Below are 15,007 nucleotides of genomic sequence, written 5' to 3' on the forward strand. Positions count from 1 at the left end.
TTGAAATTAGATTAAATTAAGTATTAGAATAAATTAAGTATTATAGAAAGAGCGGCACGTTTCTTATTATTAAATAATCCTTATTACTTCGTCCTTCGTTTCAAGTTTTCTATTTTAAAACGCGACTGGCGCGAGCGGATGCGCGCACTATTCACATTATCAACTTCAACCAACCGTTATTCGTAGCAACAAGTCGCCCATTTCTGAAACCGTACATCGTTAAACCACGGATAAATTCTGTATTATTAGCGGTATGCGTGAAAGCATGAGGAAGCGTACATTAAATCACTCGTCTCCGCCGCAAAATTCGCGTCCAAAATTATGATAATGATAGAAATTGTGCAATATTTCACAACGATGTCCACGCATTGCCGAGGAAAATCAGTCTCGCGAACGCGCGCGCCTCGCTCTGTTAATAATTAATCTAAATATTACACATTTGCGCGCGTCGTTCAAATTTGCTGCCCAACAATTTCTTTCTTTCCGCTCGATCTGCTTACTTATTTGTAAATGTCTATTACCACATTTCAATTATGTGTTTGCACGCGAATACTAATTAGGTGACTGTAGGTAACTATTATTGCCATTATTATTAAAATCATATTACGGGCCTATTATATTCGTGTGCTCGAATATCACAATGTTGCCGATGGCGTATAATTATATTCGCGCAATGCAAATACACACTTGTGACCGCCGCGAACAACAACGGCTGCGACCTGGTATTCAAGATCTGCATACGCGACGGATCGCACAAACAAAATCCGAAACCCGCGACAAAATCCTTTCAGGAAACTGCTTGAATTATTCAGACGTTTGTCTATTTTCGCGGAGCATCTTGCACAACAGCTCGCATGTCGATAGGCATCGACCTGACAATGTCAATTGTTGTACAAGACGCGACCGAAGTAGTGCGATTGTTCGAAAACGAGGCATATGCGCGCATATACGGTGTATATATCCAGTTGCGCGTGAATAAAAGAAGACAAATGCGTCATAAAATAGGTTAGTTTCTCTTATCTTCCTCGCTGCCTTCGTATTTTTCTAAAATAGTTCGTAATACTTGAAGAAAAATTGTATCTTACGGAAACACGTTGTGAAAAAAAAAAAAGAAATTATTATAAACTACATGAACTTTATACATAGTTTTAATTAGAGATTACTTTATCTGATTTTATAGAATAATATATTTTAATACAAAGGTAGAGAGACGTGCGGCGCAAGCATAAAGAAGCGAGAAAATTTTTCCGTAAGAGAAAAAGCGTATAGATAAAATCACGGACTTTAAACATCGAGTTTTAAAACATCCATGCCATTTGCTTCTAAGTGGCTTATCTGATACAACTTCTAATTAGTCGTCTTCACAAAGTCAACGTTAAACATAAAGTATATCTCGCATTCTTCTACAGATTATACCGGGAATGTTAGCTTTTACCTAACCACTTTACACAAATTTGACTTGTTAATTACTATGGATGGCGTCCGTAATTTTAATTTATAGAACAGAACTCATTACCCGCGATATCATGAATATTAACCTTTTGAAGTGTTAGTACTAAGATTTTTTTTTCTTGTTTTTTTTTAAATTTAAAACTTGCAGATTGCGAATCGAAATGCATTAATATTACTGACGAACGCATCTTAATTAACATCATAGTTTTCATAATCAAGACCGTCGCGCATAATCGCTTCAATTTATCGTTAAAACGCGCGATGGAAAAAGCTCGTTTCTCGCTACACACACGCGCCGCTTTTTCAATCGCACGAGATCAATTCTGTTCGCTATCAAGGGAATAATAATAGCGAGCGACGCAACGATAACAGTTGATGTTTCCTCAGTAACGATCGCGCCATTCGCGTTCGACTCTCCTCGCGCAATTGTCTGCAGAAAAGTAATCGTCGCCCGCGCGAGTTGTTCCCAAAGGTGGATAACCCGGAACCTTTTGTTATTTTCGATCCGAAAGCCCGATGGCGATGAATTTATTTTCACGTACGTGTTTACCGATAAGACGTCGTCGTGTTTAAACGCGCGCGTCGCCTCCGGGCGCTGTTTTGCTCCCTTCGTCGAAGGGAATCGAGCGGAAGGTAGCATCTCATCGCGGCGAACGCGCATCCTGAGAGAAGAAGAGAAGAAAAAGAGAGAGAGAGAGAGAGAGAGAGCAACGCGTGTCCGGAGCGTCAAAAATAGCGTATCGCCGGTGGAGTATATCGCGACGTGGCAATCGGCCACTTACTCCGCTCCCGGGGATCGTGATCGATATCGCGCGGCGAAATCGTGACGTCGGGGATTCCGAGCCTGTCGTCAGGGCTTTATGGCGGGTTTACACAGTCAAGACGTGGCAAAAAAGACCGCGTGGCGAAACCAGAGAGGGAACGGGTCGAGAAGAGCGACCGAAGGTAAGACGGCGCACCGAGGATAAGGCTCGGCGGAATAAAAAGAGCTCGACCAAGTGTATGGACGCACGAGAGCCAGATATTACGACGTGCAGGCGCGTGCATGATGTTCCTTTTTACGGTCGCACCCACACGCGGTCTGTCTCTCCGCCGACCCACTCTCCTTCCCGCTTCGCTTATCCACGTACAAGCGGAATCGCCCGGCGAGCGCGCCATCACACGCTCGCCGACGACGCTCGTTCTTCCGCTCTCTCGGACGGTCCATCGTCTCGGTTACTCGGACGTTATGTGAGGCTGCTTCTATAAAACCGCATTTTTACAGCGGCGCACTTCATTCGTTACGGTCCTTCGTCCGGGTCCTTCCCCCTCGGCCACCTCTCGCCTCTGCCTCCGTCGTCTGTTTGCCTCGTTTGCCACCCACATTTTATGGACGCGCGCCAACGCACAAGAGAGCAACGGTGTCCCGTTGCATCCCGTCGCGAGAGTTCGACTCTGGACGCGCGGGTTCGATATATCGGCTTTCGCGTGTACGTACATAAACGCAAACACGCATTTGCGTCCGTGCGGTCCGCGCATGAGAAGCGCACATCTGATTCGGAGATTTTGTTTACGAGGATCGTTTTTACACGCGGCGAAATTGTCACGCGGCCGTGTTTTTCGCGGTACATAATTACAACTATGCAATAAATAAATGAGACGGTCTCTGTTTCCGTGAATGAAACTTCATCCTGTACACAGTTTCACAAGCGCGAGTTTCACGCGCTTTTATACAAGTTATACGCGCGCGTTGCGCGCAGCTCCCGTGTAATTGGAACAGAAAATGCATTCTCCCTCTTTTGTTTTTAATTCGAACCTTTTGTTTTCCAATTCGAAACAATTACATTATTTTAATTACACTCTCTTATAATTTACAAACTGAAAGAACAATTTTCTACGGAAAATTGTACACAAATTTATTCCACATTTCTATCTAAATAAAAAACGCCAGACAGACGCGCGTCTCTCAAATTATTGCATGCGTAATAATGCGGTCGGAAGTGACATTAGAGAATCGTGAGAGAGACTGCAGTGTGTTTAGCAGAACAGAACACGACGCTTTTGCAGTTTTAAGAACGACTTATCAAGATGGCTAGACGCGCATTACTTTAGCACTGAGACACCCACGTATACACGCGTCCGCGCGCACGTTCATGTCCTTTGCGGAAAGACACTCGAGACCGCGGGGATACACTTGCGCGCATCTTTATATCTCCGAGAAAAGGAGAGCAGCAAAAGCTGCTCTCGACTACCGACTTTACCTTCTCGGAAGTCCCGCATTACGCGTCTCTTCGGGAGTACGTGGAGCAAAGCAGCGCGGTGGAAATACGACGACGAATGCGCGACGTGACGGCCGCGCGACTTAGACAATCTCGCGCGGAATTGCTCATATACCACCAAGGTGACAGCAACAGTCCTTAGCGACCGATAAATTCGGCTTAACCTCAATATAAATAATAATCTCTGTGTCGCTCGTCTCGTCTTTACACACCCGGGATAAAATGGGAATGGATCGAGCGCCGGTTGCCACGAGAAAACACGAGACATTTCTGTACGTCCGGTGACGACAAGACGAAAAATGCCGGTGTAAGCGAAAATAGAAGCGCCGGTAAATAAAAGCACGATGGCAAAACGCCGTGCCGTCAACGTCGGCCACGACATCGTCGTTGCGCGCGGCCCCGATTCACGTAGTTGTGTCTATTCGGTCGAGAAGAAGAGACCGGAATAACGCCCGAAAGCATTTAGGCCAATCCGAGCGCGTAGAGACACAAGCGCGAGAAGAGATTTGTTCGACACGCGAGAAGGACCCGTGATTGAATCGCAAAATGTGCAACTGACACGCCACCCGCGCACTACACATTGCCGTGCGTGCAATCCCTTTTCCGGAATCCGAACTATCGCTCGCGTCACGAACCGATTCATCAATGAGTACGATTTTTACTCTTACAGAGTAGATGCAAAACAAAATCTAAGCCGTTTTGTATCGGAAACGATTTTATGCATTTTGACTCATCATAAGACAACTGAGGCACGTCATCAGCTCGCACAAGTGAAAAATCTATCGGCGGATTCCTCAGAGAGAAAGAGAGAAGAGGCAGAGAGAGGAGAGAAAACGCAGAAAGAGAGCTTGCGCGCGCTAGCGAGAGAAACGAACGGGGGTTGGTTGGTTTGATATTAAATCCCAGTGACTGGCGTGTCCTGGACGAGACGAGGAGAGTCCTCGCAACACCAGATGGAACTGACGCGCTGAGTGACGTCAAATTAAAACACGCAGCACTGACGCGACGATTCGACGACACCCCATATAACCTCACCCCGTTCTCCGCCGCCCTGCGGCACGACCAGTTTTCTATCTGTATTCCTGCGATTCTCCACCTCCCCCTTCTCCGTTCTTCACCAACCCCGTTGCCATAACCACGACCGCGTCAAGCACTGATAGCGCGAATCGGTTCGTCCCGCGGCTGTGTTCCGTACAATGCGACGGACGTATAGCTCCTCTATTTTTTTTGTGTGTGTGTATGTGTTTTACACAACTGAAAACCGCGTGGCACATTTTACGAGATATCGGTGTGGAGATTCGACGACGGCGTTACACCGATGACATTTATGTAGCACGTGACGCGCGCGCCGCGCGTGAGTTGCGGCAGGAGAGGGTGAAGATAAATCGTTCTGTCGATGGCCGCGACTTAATAAAGACGACGACGACACGCGCCACGCAACGATTTCTTCGTCATTTCTCTCTATCTCTCTTTCTCGATATTGTTGCAAATTGCCTTCGTTCGCAAGGAAGTCGCTCAATGATTTGTCGTACTTCATTTACTTTCTTTCTGTTACAGTCTATTGTAAGGAAGCCTGATATCTTCGTCGGAGAATGGGGGCTTAGCGCAAATATCATTGGCATTGACGTAAACTAATAGCTCTCCGCAGAAAACCGCGGTCGCGGGGGAGCCTCGAGCATCGCGGAGGAGAAAAACGAGATCGAAACGAAGTAAAAGAGCAAGCGTAGAAGAGTACAGAAAGAAAAAGAAAACGCGACGAGAACAAAATACGAAGACATAAAAATAGACGGATAAAAAGAAAGAATGATCGAATTTTTTTTCAATAGCGTTGCTCGCTAACATTTGATGCGCTTTTAGCGATTGCAATTGCATATCGCATTTCTCATGTATTTATGTAGTTGTACGTATCGTTAAACTTGATATACAAACCATTGAAAACTAAACCATAGTCCTGCAGAATTTTCATACAAAAAAAAAAACTAAAAAAATATTAATAAAGCGAACTCGATATATCGCAATTTTATAATCTCGTTTAATTAAAACAAAAAAAAACGCATTTTGAGTGCCGCAAATGTGTAGAAATGTATTCCAGAAAAAAACTGATCAGAAAAACTGTCTAGAAACTGATTCAAACTTGTCAACTTCCAGCCAAGAAAACTTACTCAGTTTACTGATTTGATTATACACGTGTTTTACACAAAGACCTTGAAATTGATGCAAAAATTTGTATATCGGTATTCGACATGATTAAATTCTCGATCATGCAAATTCAAATTTTTATTTGCATTAATTATCACTTCGAACTTTTGTTTTGTATAAAACGTTCTCGCAGAACGCGCGTCAATACCTGCCGATTAAAACACAAAGCTCTTTATTTAACGAAACCACGGAACGCGCGAGCATCATCACCGATATCCGATGAAAGCGCGCAGCATCGCGCAAACAACAATCGACAACGACCCAAATAGATAGTTCGTGCTCGACATAGGTCCATTGTCTACGGAGACGTAACAACATTCCCGGCGTGAACATCGAGCGTGAGCACTTGGCGTGCCAAGTGCGTACCCGAACATCGCTGTGAAATAAAATCAATGATGTTTTTGTGATTAATCGAGTCTGATCAGAAACGATGTTCGCGTCGCGAAATGACAAACGTATAAGTGATAAGCCATTCGCAATTTATCACGTTCGATTCATTTTCAGAGATAAAAAAGACTCATCTCTTTTGAAACGCGAGACTTATTTGTTCGTAATTATACGTGGAATAGTATCGCACAATTCTCTGTTCGATCAGTTCATGGTGTGTTCTTTCAGATCGACAACAAAACCGCGAAAATAATAAAGTCGGCGTTTTAATTGGCTCTCAATAAATAAACGCAATTAGTCTAACCACCGTCTGTCACATTTAGAAAAAAAAACGCACCCCTACGACGACACGCCATGTCGCTCTCGCAGAAGTCACAGATAAATCGGGGACACGTGCGGCTTCGTTATTATTTTCCCCGCGCGCGCGAGGCGGTGGATCAAACGGGGCGAGAATGCGAGCGAAACGCAGAACGACTCGGGCGCAACACAATGGCGCGGCTCGCCTGATTGTCCTCGACGCTGGGAATGACTCACAAAGTCCCCGATCGCGCGCGCTTCTGATCCGATTATTTATCGTTGTCAAAAAGCCCCGGGACCCGCACGAATCTTGCGTCGCTCGACCCGCAGCACTCTTCTCCTCCCCGAAAACATCCCGACCGAGGCTATTTCTGGTTGTGCGCGGAAACGTTAATCTCATTACGACGCTCGTCGCTCTATTGGAGAACTCGGCAGTTTGTGTTTTGACACTTTCAGTAGTATAATAAGCCTCCCCAGCGATATAAACTCCTTTATGGATGGAGGGGAGTTCGGGATGAGTGAAAATAGCTCTATAAGCACGTTTTACAAGCGCTAAATACCGTGCGTTTATTTTCTCTCGTTGCGGCAATATCCCAAAATATTTCAAGGATATATAAATTTTTTATAAACTTGCCGTGCAATAATACTACTACAGTTTTGAAAAGTATCAATCGTTTAATTAAAATGCGTATTTTATTTGAAGTTTTTAGTAAAGTAACCTATATTTGATAAATATTTCTCTTTCACACGCGCTGTATCAATTTTATTATTTAAAACCATCTGCTGATCAAAAGAGATTGACAAATTGCAACTTGCGCAATTACGACAACAAAAAGTACCTATTAAAAATCGACCGCATCAGACAACGACGCATTTCATAAACGTACGGTAATTCATTAATCCGAGAGTAATCGCGCCATTTGTTTTTGCGTACACGGTCACCTGGAGTGTTTTTTACATTCCAGTTAAAAATCATTGTTATTCATCACAGATTGTAATTTATTGATTGTTCTATAATTTATTTAGAACAAAAAAAGAGTAAAAAAGAGAATATTATATATATTATATATATAATATTATATTTAGACATATCTACCGTATTATATATAGATATACATATATATACGTATTATATATATATATATATATATCGTAATCACGTGACCAAAGTCAGTGACCCCGCCAAAGTCGCGCGACCAAGGTCAGTGACCCCGCCAAAGTCGCGCGACCAAGGTCAGTGACCCCGCCAAGGCCGCGCGGCCTAGGTCAGTGACTCCGTCGCGGCCGCGCGGCCGAGGTCAGTGACTTTACTGTAGTATGTATATAATACATATAATACAATATAAAGTATAATATTCGAAATATATAATAAATTATATGTGTGTATAATACATAGTATTTAATATTATATATAATATAAATTACAGTCATGTTAGCTTCATTTTTCTTGACGCTAGTGTGTATAAAACACCCAGGTGACTACTCTCGGGTTAACGAATATGACAAAAATCGTCGTATTTCTCTCGATCGTATCTTGATCAATGTCACGTTTGCGAACGTATTGTCGCGTGTTGATGTTGCCGATGATAGACATCTACTTTGCGAAGGATCTCTTCTGCCTCAGCAATTTGCACATGAGGCAAACACGGAGCGGCACATTTAGAACCGGGGGAGAATTTGCAAGCTCGACAAAGAAGAGTATATCGATCTCCATTCCGAGGGATCCGTAATAAGCGGTTTATCGTAATAGATCATTAACGGCCACCTCTGCTCTCCCCATTTATCCCGGTTTCCGTAAGCGTAGCAATGGTTTAAATATCATTCGATCGAGCGGTTCTCCCGAGACTCTGTACTCGCGTATTATAAACGCATTACGATATTCCGTACACGAAACTCAATATTTGTCCGATACTGTCCAAGCACCGCTCGCGGGCGTAGAATAACGAGACGTGTAGTCCCACGATGAAACTCGGCGCGCGCGAGAAAATCGAACGAAAGGACCGAACTCGATAACTCGAGAAATTTCGCGGCGAGAAACGTGCGGGCGCGAGCATAATCGCTTAAAACGCCGCCGTTTCTGATCGCGGCTAAACGAGAGCTTAATTAGTTCGCGAGTCGGCAGCTGGCGAAGTAACGTCGAGGGAGGAGGGAGAGCTAAAAAATGCCGTGGCGATACGCCGCGAATTATTCGTGGCTATTACGCGTCGTCGCTTCGCTTCAAAACGAAATTTTAATTACAATTCGTGCGAGTGTTGTCAGTGTAATTAGCGGCGTAGTCGCGCGCGCGCAGGCAATCGCGTGAGAACGAGATTGCACGTGTGTCGCGCTCGCATTCTTGAGTACGCATTTACGTGCGCTTGCTTCAGAAAAATGCAGACTGTACTTTTATTCCACCTAGCAGAGCGGAATATCTAACGTGAGAGCTAAAAATAACACACTCAGTAGTCTGTTATTCGTAATGTAAGGAATATCGGTAGCAAAATTCTGAGATATGTGTAAAAGTTATAATCGATATAAAATATTCACGTCTTTGAATCTGAAGACAAGTGATAACTTTATGACATCGTCGTCGTACTAATATTATAAATACGATAATACGATCACAAGCAAAACGTATTTTATAAATGCGTCTCTCTATCTATCTATCTATCTATCTATCTATCTATCTCTCTTATACAGGAAGTCGAATAATATAAAATAATACTTCATCAAATAAAGTCTACATAGCTTGTTTTTATTGTCTCGGTGAAATGAACCGTAGCGCGTTTTTTGTGTTACGGTCAAACTTCAGTGCTCCGTTCTCTCGCGATGAAAAAAAATAAAAAATAATGATCATGTTTCGCTACGCGATAAAAATTTACGCTGTAGCTTTCATCTACCGTGAATAATCACGAATTATCAATCTCGCTGTGTAAAAAGACTTAATTCTTAGTTTAGAAGACGAAGATCGCGATCTCGCGAATATGAGCACGCGGAGACCAGACACGCCTTCAGCTTGCTTTTTTATCTAAAATAAACTCGAAGGCATGCCGGGACAGGGAGCTCTTGCTGTGGAGTTGAAATTATTTCATTTCAAAGTTCTCACGAAGAGATCTCCTGAGTCGCGACAAGTGATAACTTTATGACATCGTCGCCGTACTATCTCGGTCCAATTATAGTTCGCCTCGTTACTCGCAACACTTTCGCAAAAAACCGTCCCGGACTCGCGTCCACTCACGATCGATACTGCAAGAATTCCGATTATTACACATATAACATAGTAATTACATATACATATATACCTATGTGGAACATATATACCTATGTGGAACATAGGTATATATGTATATGTAATTACTATGTTATAAAAAAACGACTTCCCAGATTTGAAAAAAAAGAAAACAATTATTTTGCTCGTGTTTCCTTTTTCGAAGAAAACGCGAATTTTCAATATCGAACGTCAAAGAATACACGATCGATCTTTGTACTTCGTTTGTTCGCTAATTGAGTTATCGAGTGTAACAAAGTTTTCTATCTACCAGATAGCGGAGATAGACAGTTCTTTCAATAACGGAAGATAATGATAATAATCACTAACGTTTTATATTTTCGCGCTCGAAGATCTTTGTACGGAGCAATTTTTTCTTTTGCCTACTTAGAATCTATAAAGCGTTATTATAGATGTTTTAGTATCAAACTGTTAAAGCTATCGAACTGTGTGTGTATGTATATATAAATTGGTATCCGCGATAAAGGCGGGATTACTATCGTTCGCTTTAGAAGGTTATCCGAGGCGGATCGATGGTAGCAACATCAAAAGCAACATCAAGTAAACGGCGAATAGGTAAATCTCTTCGAGGCTCCGGAGAAGCTTCGAAGGAAGAATCAATGGACTTAGACGAGTTTGTTGGCAAGCAAATAAATTTCTGGTAACTTGCCAAGCGAAGCGAGAGCGGCTGAGCAGAGAGCGTGAACGAGTCGTTCGCGAAGAAGCCGAGGAACACGAGGATCGAAACGAGAAACCGAGGAGGGAAAAAGGATACGGGTATTCGATTATTCGAGTATGCAAAATAACCGGAATCCGAATTGTTGTTACTTGTGAACACATGGCGCGCGCTTCTTTCTCGCTCGCAACACACACGCACGCGCGCGAGCGCACGTTGTATTGTGTCCCGTGTATTTTTCACGGAGTCGGATTCAGCGTATATATATCGAGAGAGCGTGCTATCTCGTCCACACCTGCACGGATAACTGATTAAGTCTTTCGATTCGCTGTAAGGGTTATCGGGTTCGGCAAACGGTCCACCGTCACGATATACCTTCCTGCAGTGATGGAAACGTAAGATACACGAAAGATCCGATTACGCGCGAAACCTGCGTCTCTCGCTATCGGAATTCAATCAGAAATTAAATCAAACGTGCCTGCACATGAGAGATAACCTATTCTTAAACTTGATTATCTAACTTCGAGACAATTTTGTGGCTGAAAATGTTATAAAAATAAATAAATATTGGTATAAAAATATACAATTTTATATTCAGTACTTTCCGAGTATAAATTTTTTAACGCGAAAGCAACAATATTCTCTTCATTTCTCTAATTTCTAAGAATTAACGCTAATTGATCGACGTCTTTGAATGTGCTAAAAATAATTTTAGCACATCTTACAGCTGCGTCTCAAGATAAAACTCGGTACTGTAAATGCAAATGACGTAATCGCGCGACGCCGAGTCCGATAGCATCGAGGCAAGGCGGTGGTGAGCAAGGAATCAGTGGCAATATTTTTGCAATGTTACCATCCCTTCTCATATCTTTATCGCGAACTGCTTCCACGTACACAGTTTCACGCTTTTACGCAGAAGAAGCTTGTAATCTATCGGATTAAAAATGTTGTTTCTCTCGCGTCAAAAAAAAAAAAAGCTTTTTGCGTGTATGTACACGCGCGCGTGCATCGTATACAGACGAGATTTATACATACGAGCTCGAAAATTTACCGAGTTTACTGAAAAAAAAAATCGTAGATTCGGATTCCTTTCGTTTTAAATCCTGACCGATGAAAAACAAAACTGTTGAACGTGACGGATTTACGAGATTTTGTAATATATCACAAGATATAAACGTGAGAACACTCCGCCCAATTTTGTCCCGCAATTCCGAAACATACTTCGTTATTATCAAATCGCAGTTCATTACACCGATAGAACTGCGTGAAAAAAAGCAATGCAACTGTCAAGACGAATAGCCCTTAACTCTGTTACCAGAACACTCGGAAAATGCTGGTGATATTCAACGTTCAAAAAAAAAAAAAAAACAAAAACAAAAACAAAACAAAAATACGAGATACTCCCGTATCGTGCGTGTTTTCGTTCGCGCTGTGAAGTCAAAGATACGTATCGCGAAAAAGAGTAAAAAGTACTCTATTGAATCGGAGCAGCAAACAGCCGGCAAGTGCTTGCTCCAAAAACGACGCGCGCGCTCTCCCTTGTAGACTGAAACAAAAAACAACACGTCGAGGATGCCAAAATACGCTGTGCAGCACACGCCATGTCGGATCCATTGCGCCCACATTTTTCGCAGATACGCAACGATTTCAGCTGAAAAAGCCGTACGCGTATTGTGGATCGCGGAAAACACTAATAATAATTCAGGTTTATATATCGACCGGCCGTCCCTCCGCGACTGCAAATTTCTTTCTTCACGCCGAGCACGAGAATCGTCTTGTTTTTGCACGGCGAATTTTCATACATCTGTCTGCGTTTTTCGCGAGAAGCGCGCCAAATCGCGGCACAAATCGCAACGCAAGCGAGCGAATCGCGAGAAAAACTCCTGGAAAGAGACGGGAACAGCGCGGGAGCGAATAGCGGAGAAAACGCGGGGGAAAACGATAAAAAGCGATGGGGTACGAAGGACGACGAGATCGCGCAAAAAGCTCAGAAAACGATTCGTCTCTCTCTCTCTCTCTCTCTTTCTTTCTCATAGAGATGCGATCGCGACGTGACTTTCCAATCGCGAGCGAACTTCCCGCCGTCGTTGGGATTGCGTGAATTTGGGTTGAAGTTTGGCCGGCTTTTCCGACGGAAGCACGAAAATCCGCGACTCCCTTTGCCGTCAATCGACGACGCGACCGTAGTCGCACGGAGTCACGCGGATAACTGAAATACGCCGGCTGCATAGCGAATGGACGGGAGAGAAACCCGAGCGAGAGAGTTCCCGTCCCCCGCGCGTTGCAGCTGTGGAATGAGAAAACTTTCTAAGCTGGTTTAGACTCGAAAGACATTTGTCGGGCCGTAATCTTGCGGTAATGCGAATCGCAGTGTAGTGGTTGGCGTGTGCCCCGTATTTGACTTTTTCCAAGGGATCGATACGACTTTGTTAAGGGGATTTCGCGCGGCTTAGCGGCGACGAGAATAAGAGGGTATATACAGGGGTTTTTTTTCCGCACAATGAATAAACTGCAGGCTCGTTGTGCACCTACGTGTTGCGAAAACGCGAGTTTTTTAATTGGCAACGCGCGAGATCACGTCACGCGGTCGATGTTGCCAAAAAATCTGGCGCGTGCAGTTACAAAAGGGTGTGAAATATACGCTATTGTGAAAAAAAGATGGGCTTCAGGAAATGACAGGACTCCGGCACTGCGCGCGCGTTGTTTTTTGGTTCTTTTTTATAACAAAGTTCCAATACTGTTAGAACTTTTTTCAAATATTTCACAGATTACTTGACGTTTTCGCGCGGCGATGATCGATTGTTATTGTCCGCCGTAAAATATTCCATTTTCCGCCATGTCGCGCTCATAAAACTGGTCAACGCTAAATTTCGCGTTCCTCGCGGAAATAAGACAAGATAATTAATGTTAGATATAAGAAGAACAGTTATCAACGTTTAACAGACTATGCAACTGAAATTACGATCATCTGTACGCATTGAAAAGGAAAGATACGGAGCGCGCGCGCGAGAACGAAAGAGAAAAAGAGGAAGACACTCAAAGAAAGGTGGAGAGTTTCTCCAAGAATATACAAAGCCTTTCCACAAACAGTCTTACTTGCACACCCGTGAAATTATTTCACATTCGCGTGCTGCTTGATTATTATCGTTCATGCGCCGCGAAATATTCCATTTACCGCCACGTAAAACAGTCGGCATAAATTTCACTTCTCACGACGACCGTCCGATGCGAAAGAAATTACGCGGATAAGGAATAAGCGGTAATTATCTTTAATGAGCGATATAGAGAAAAATTACGATCGAGCGTTCGCGCCCAGAGAAAAGACGCAGAGAGCAGAAAAGAAAATAGAAAATCTGGCAAAGATACAAAACTCTGCTCAAACATTTCAACTTGCGGTATATTTTCGCATTCGAGTTTCGATTAATCGTTATCGTTTGTCGGAAAACATGCTTGTCTAACACGCGGAATTAATAGCGGTCCTCTCCACCCCACCCTCAAGAGTTTCATTCCCCAACAGTCGTGGCGCGAGAAAGTGATCGCTATTAATAACGCGGATAAAGAAAGTGGAATCGTTAGCGTTTAATAAACGATGCAGGTGAAATTACGATCATCCGCGCACTGAAAAAGATAGAGGTATGCACAAGGGATAGACGAGAGAAGGGAGAATGCGATCGACGGAGGGGAGGGGGAGAATAGAGGATAGGGAGTTTAGCCTTGAAGGCACAAAGCCTTCCCCCGTTGTCCTAACGAGCCCGCCAGCCGGTATCGTATTTCACGGGCTGGTGCATGCATAGTAAAGCTTATTAATTCCATTTAACGGGCTTAAGTCCGACTCCCCCGACCCTGTGCCGTCCACTTTTGCCACGGCGAAGTAGATCGAGAATACGAGTAGGTATATATACGAAGGAGGGGCCCGAATCGGCCGATGTTGCGATCGGCCTACCCACGGCGAGCGTGAGAAACGACTCGAGGGGAATACTCTCGAGGGGGGGCAGCGAACGAGAAAAAAGAAGAAGACGAAGAAGAAGAAGAAGAAGAAGACGAGGTGGAGGACAAGAGAGAAGGAAGAAGACGATGGGGACGATGGCAATGCGTATACGCGCGTACGCGCGCAAAACCTGATATCGTTGTCGTCGTCGTCTGCTCGCCCACCTCGACATAGTGTGTCCCCCTCCCATTTACGACGGCGAAGAAATGCGCGCGTTCACGGTGGTAACTCGGCCGACCGATATAGAGCTTTCCGTCGCGATGGAGACATTTTTTTTTCCTCATCGTGCGTCTCCTCTCGCCGCGCGGCAAATACGCAGTTATATTGAAATAGTATCTGACATTAGCACCTTATCTTTCTTTCCCAGCCGACTGGTGAAATATAGACGACACGTCCGGGTGTTTTGCGAGAGAGAGAGAGAGAGAGAGAGAGAGAGAGAAGATGAGAAAAAAGAAAAGAGAGAGTGAAGATCTCTCGGCGAGAAGACGGTGGCAGACGGAGAG

The 15,007-nt window shown here is 43.9% G+C and overlaps 1 protein-coding gene across 2 annotated transcripts in view; it reads right to left on the reverse strand.

Moving 5' to 3' along the window:
* Window positions 1-15,007, reverse strand: part of LOC109857801 — a 285,853-nt gene that overhangs the window by 239,450 nt on the left and 31,396 nt on the right. Inside the window, exon 1 of one of the 2 annotated variants that reach the window (XM_020434501.1) lies at window positions 2,003-2,020. The exons of the other annotated variant lie outside the window; for it this stretch is intronic. The gene's annotated coding sequence lies outside the window, so the exon portion shown is untranslated. Of the gene's footprint in view, window positions 1-2,002; window positions 2,021-15,007 lie in introns of those variants that run through there. 2 annotated transcript variants of the gene reach the window in all.

This window comes from Pseudomyrmex gracilis, unplaced genomic scaffold (genome assembly GCF_002006095.1).
Source record: "Pseudomyrmex gracilis isolate BER0280 unplaced genomic scaffold, ASM200609v1 scaffold_173, whole genome shotgun sequence".
NCBI lineage: Eukaryota > Metazoa > Arthropoda > Insecta > Hymenoptera > Formicidae > Pseudomyrmex > Pseudomyrmex gracilis.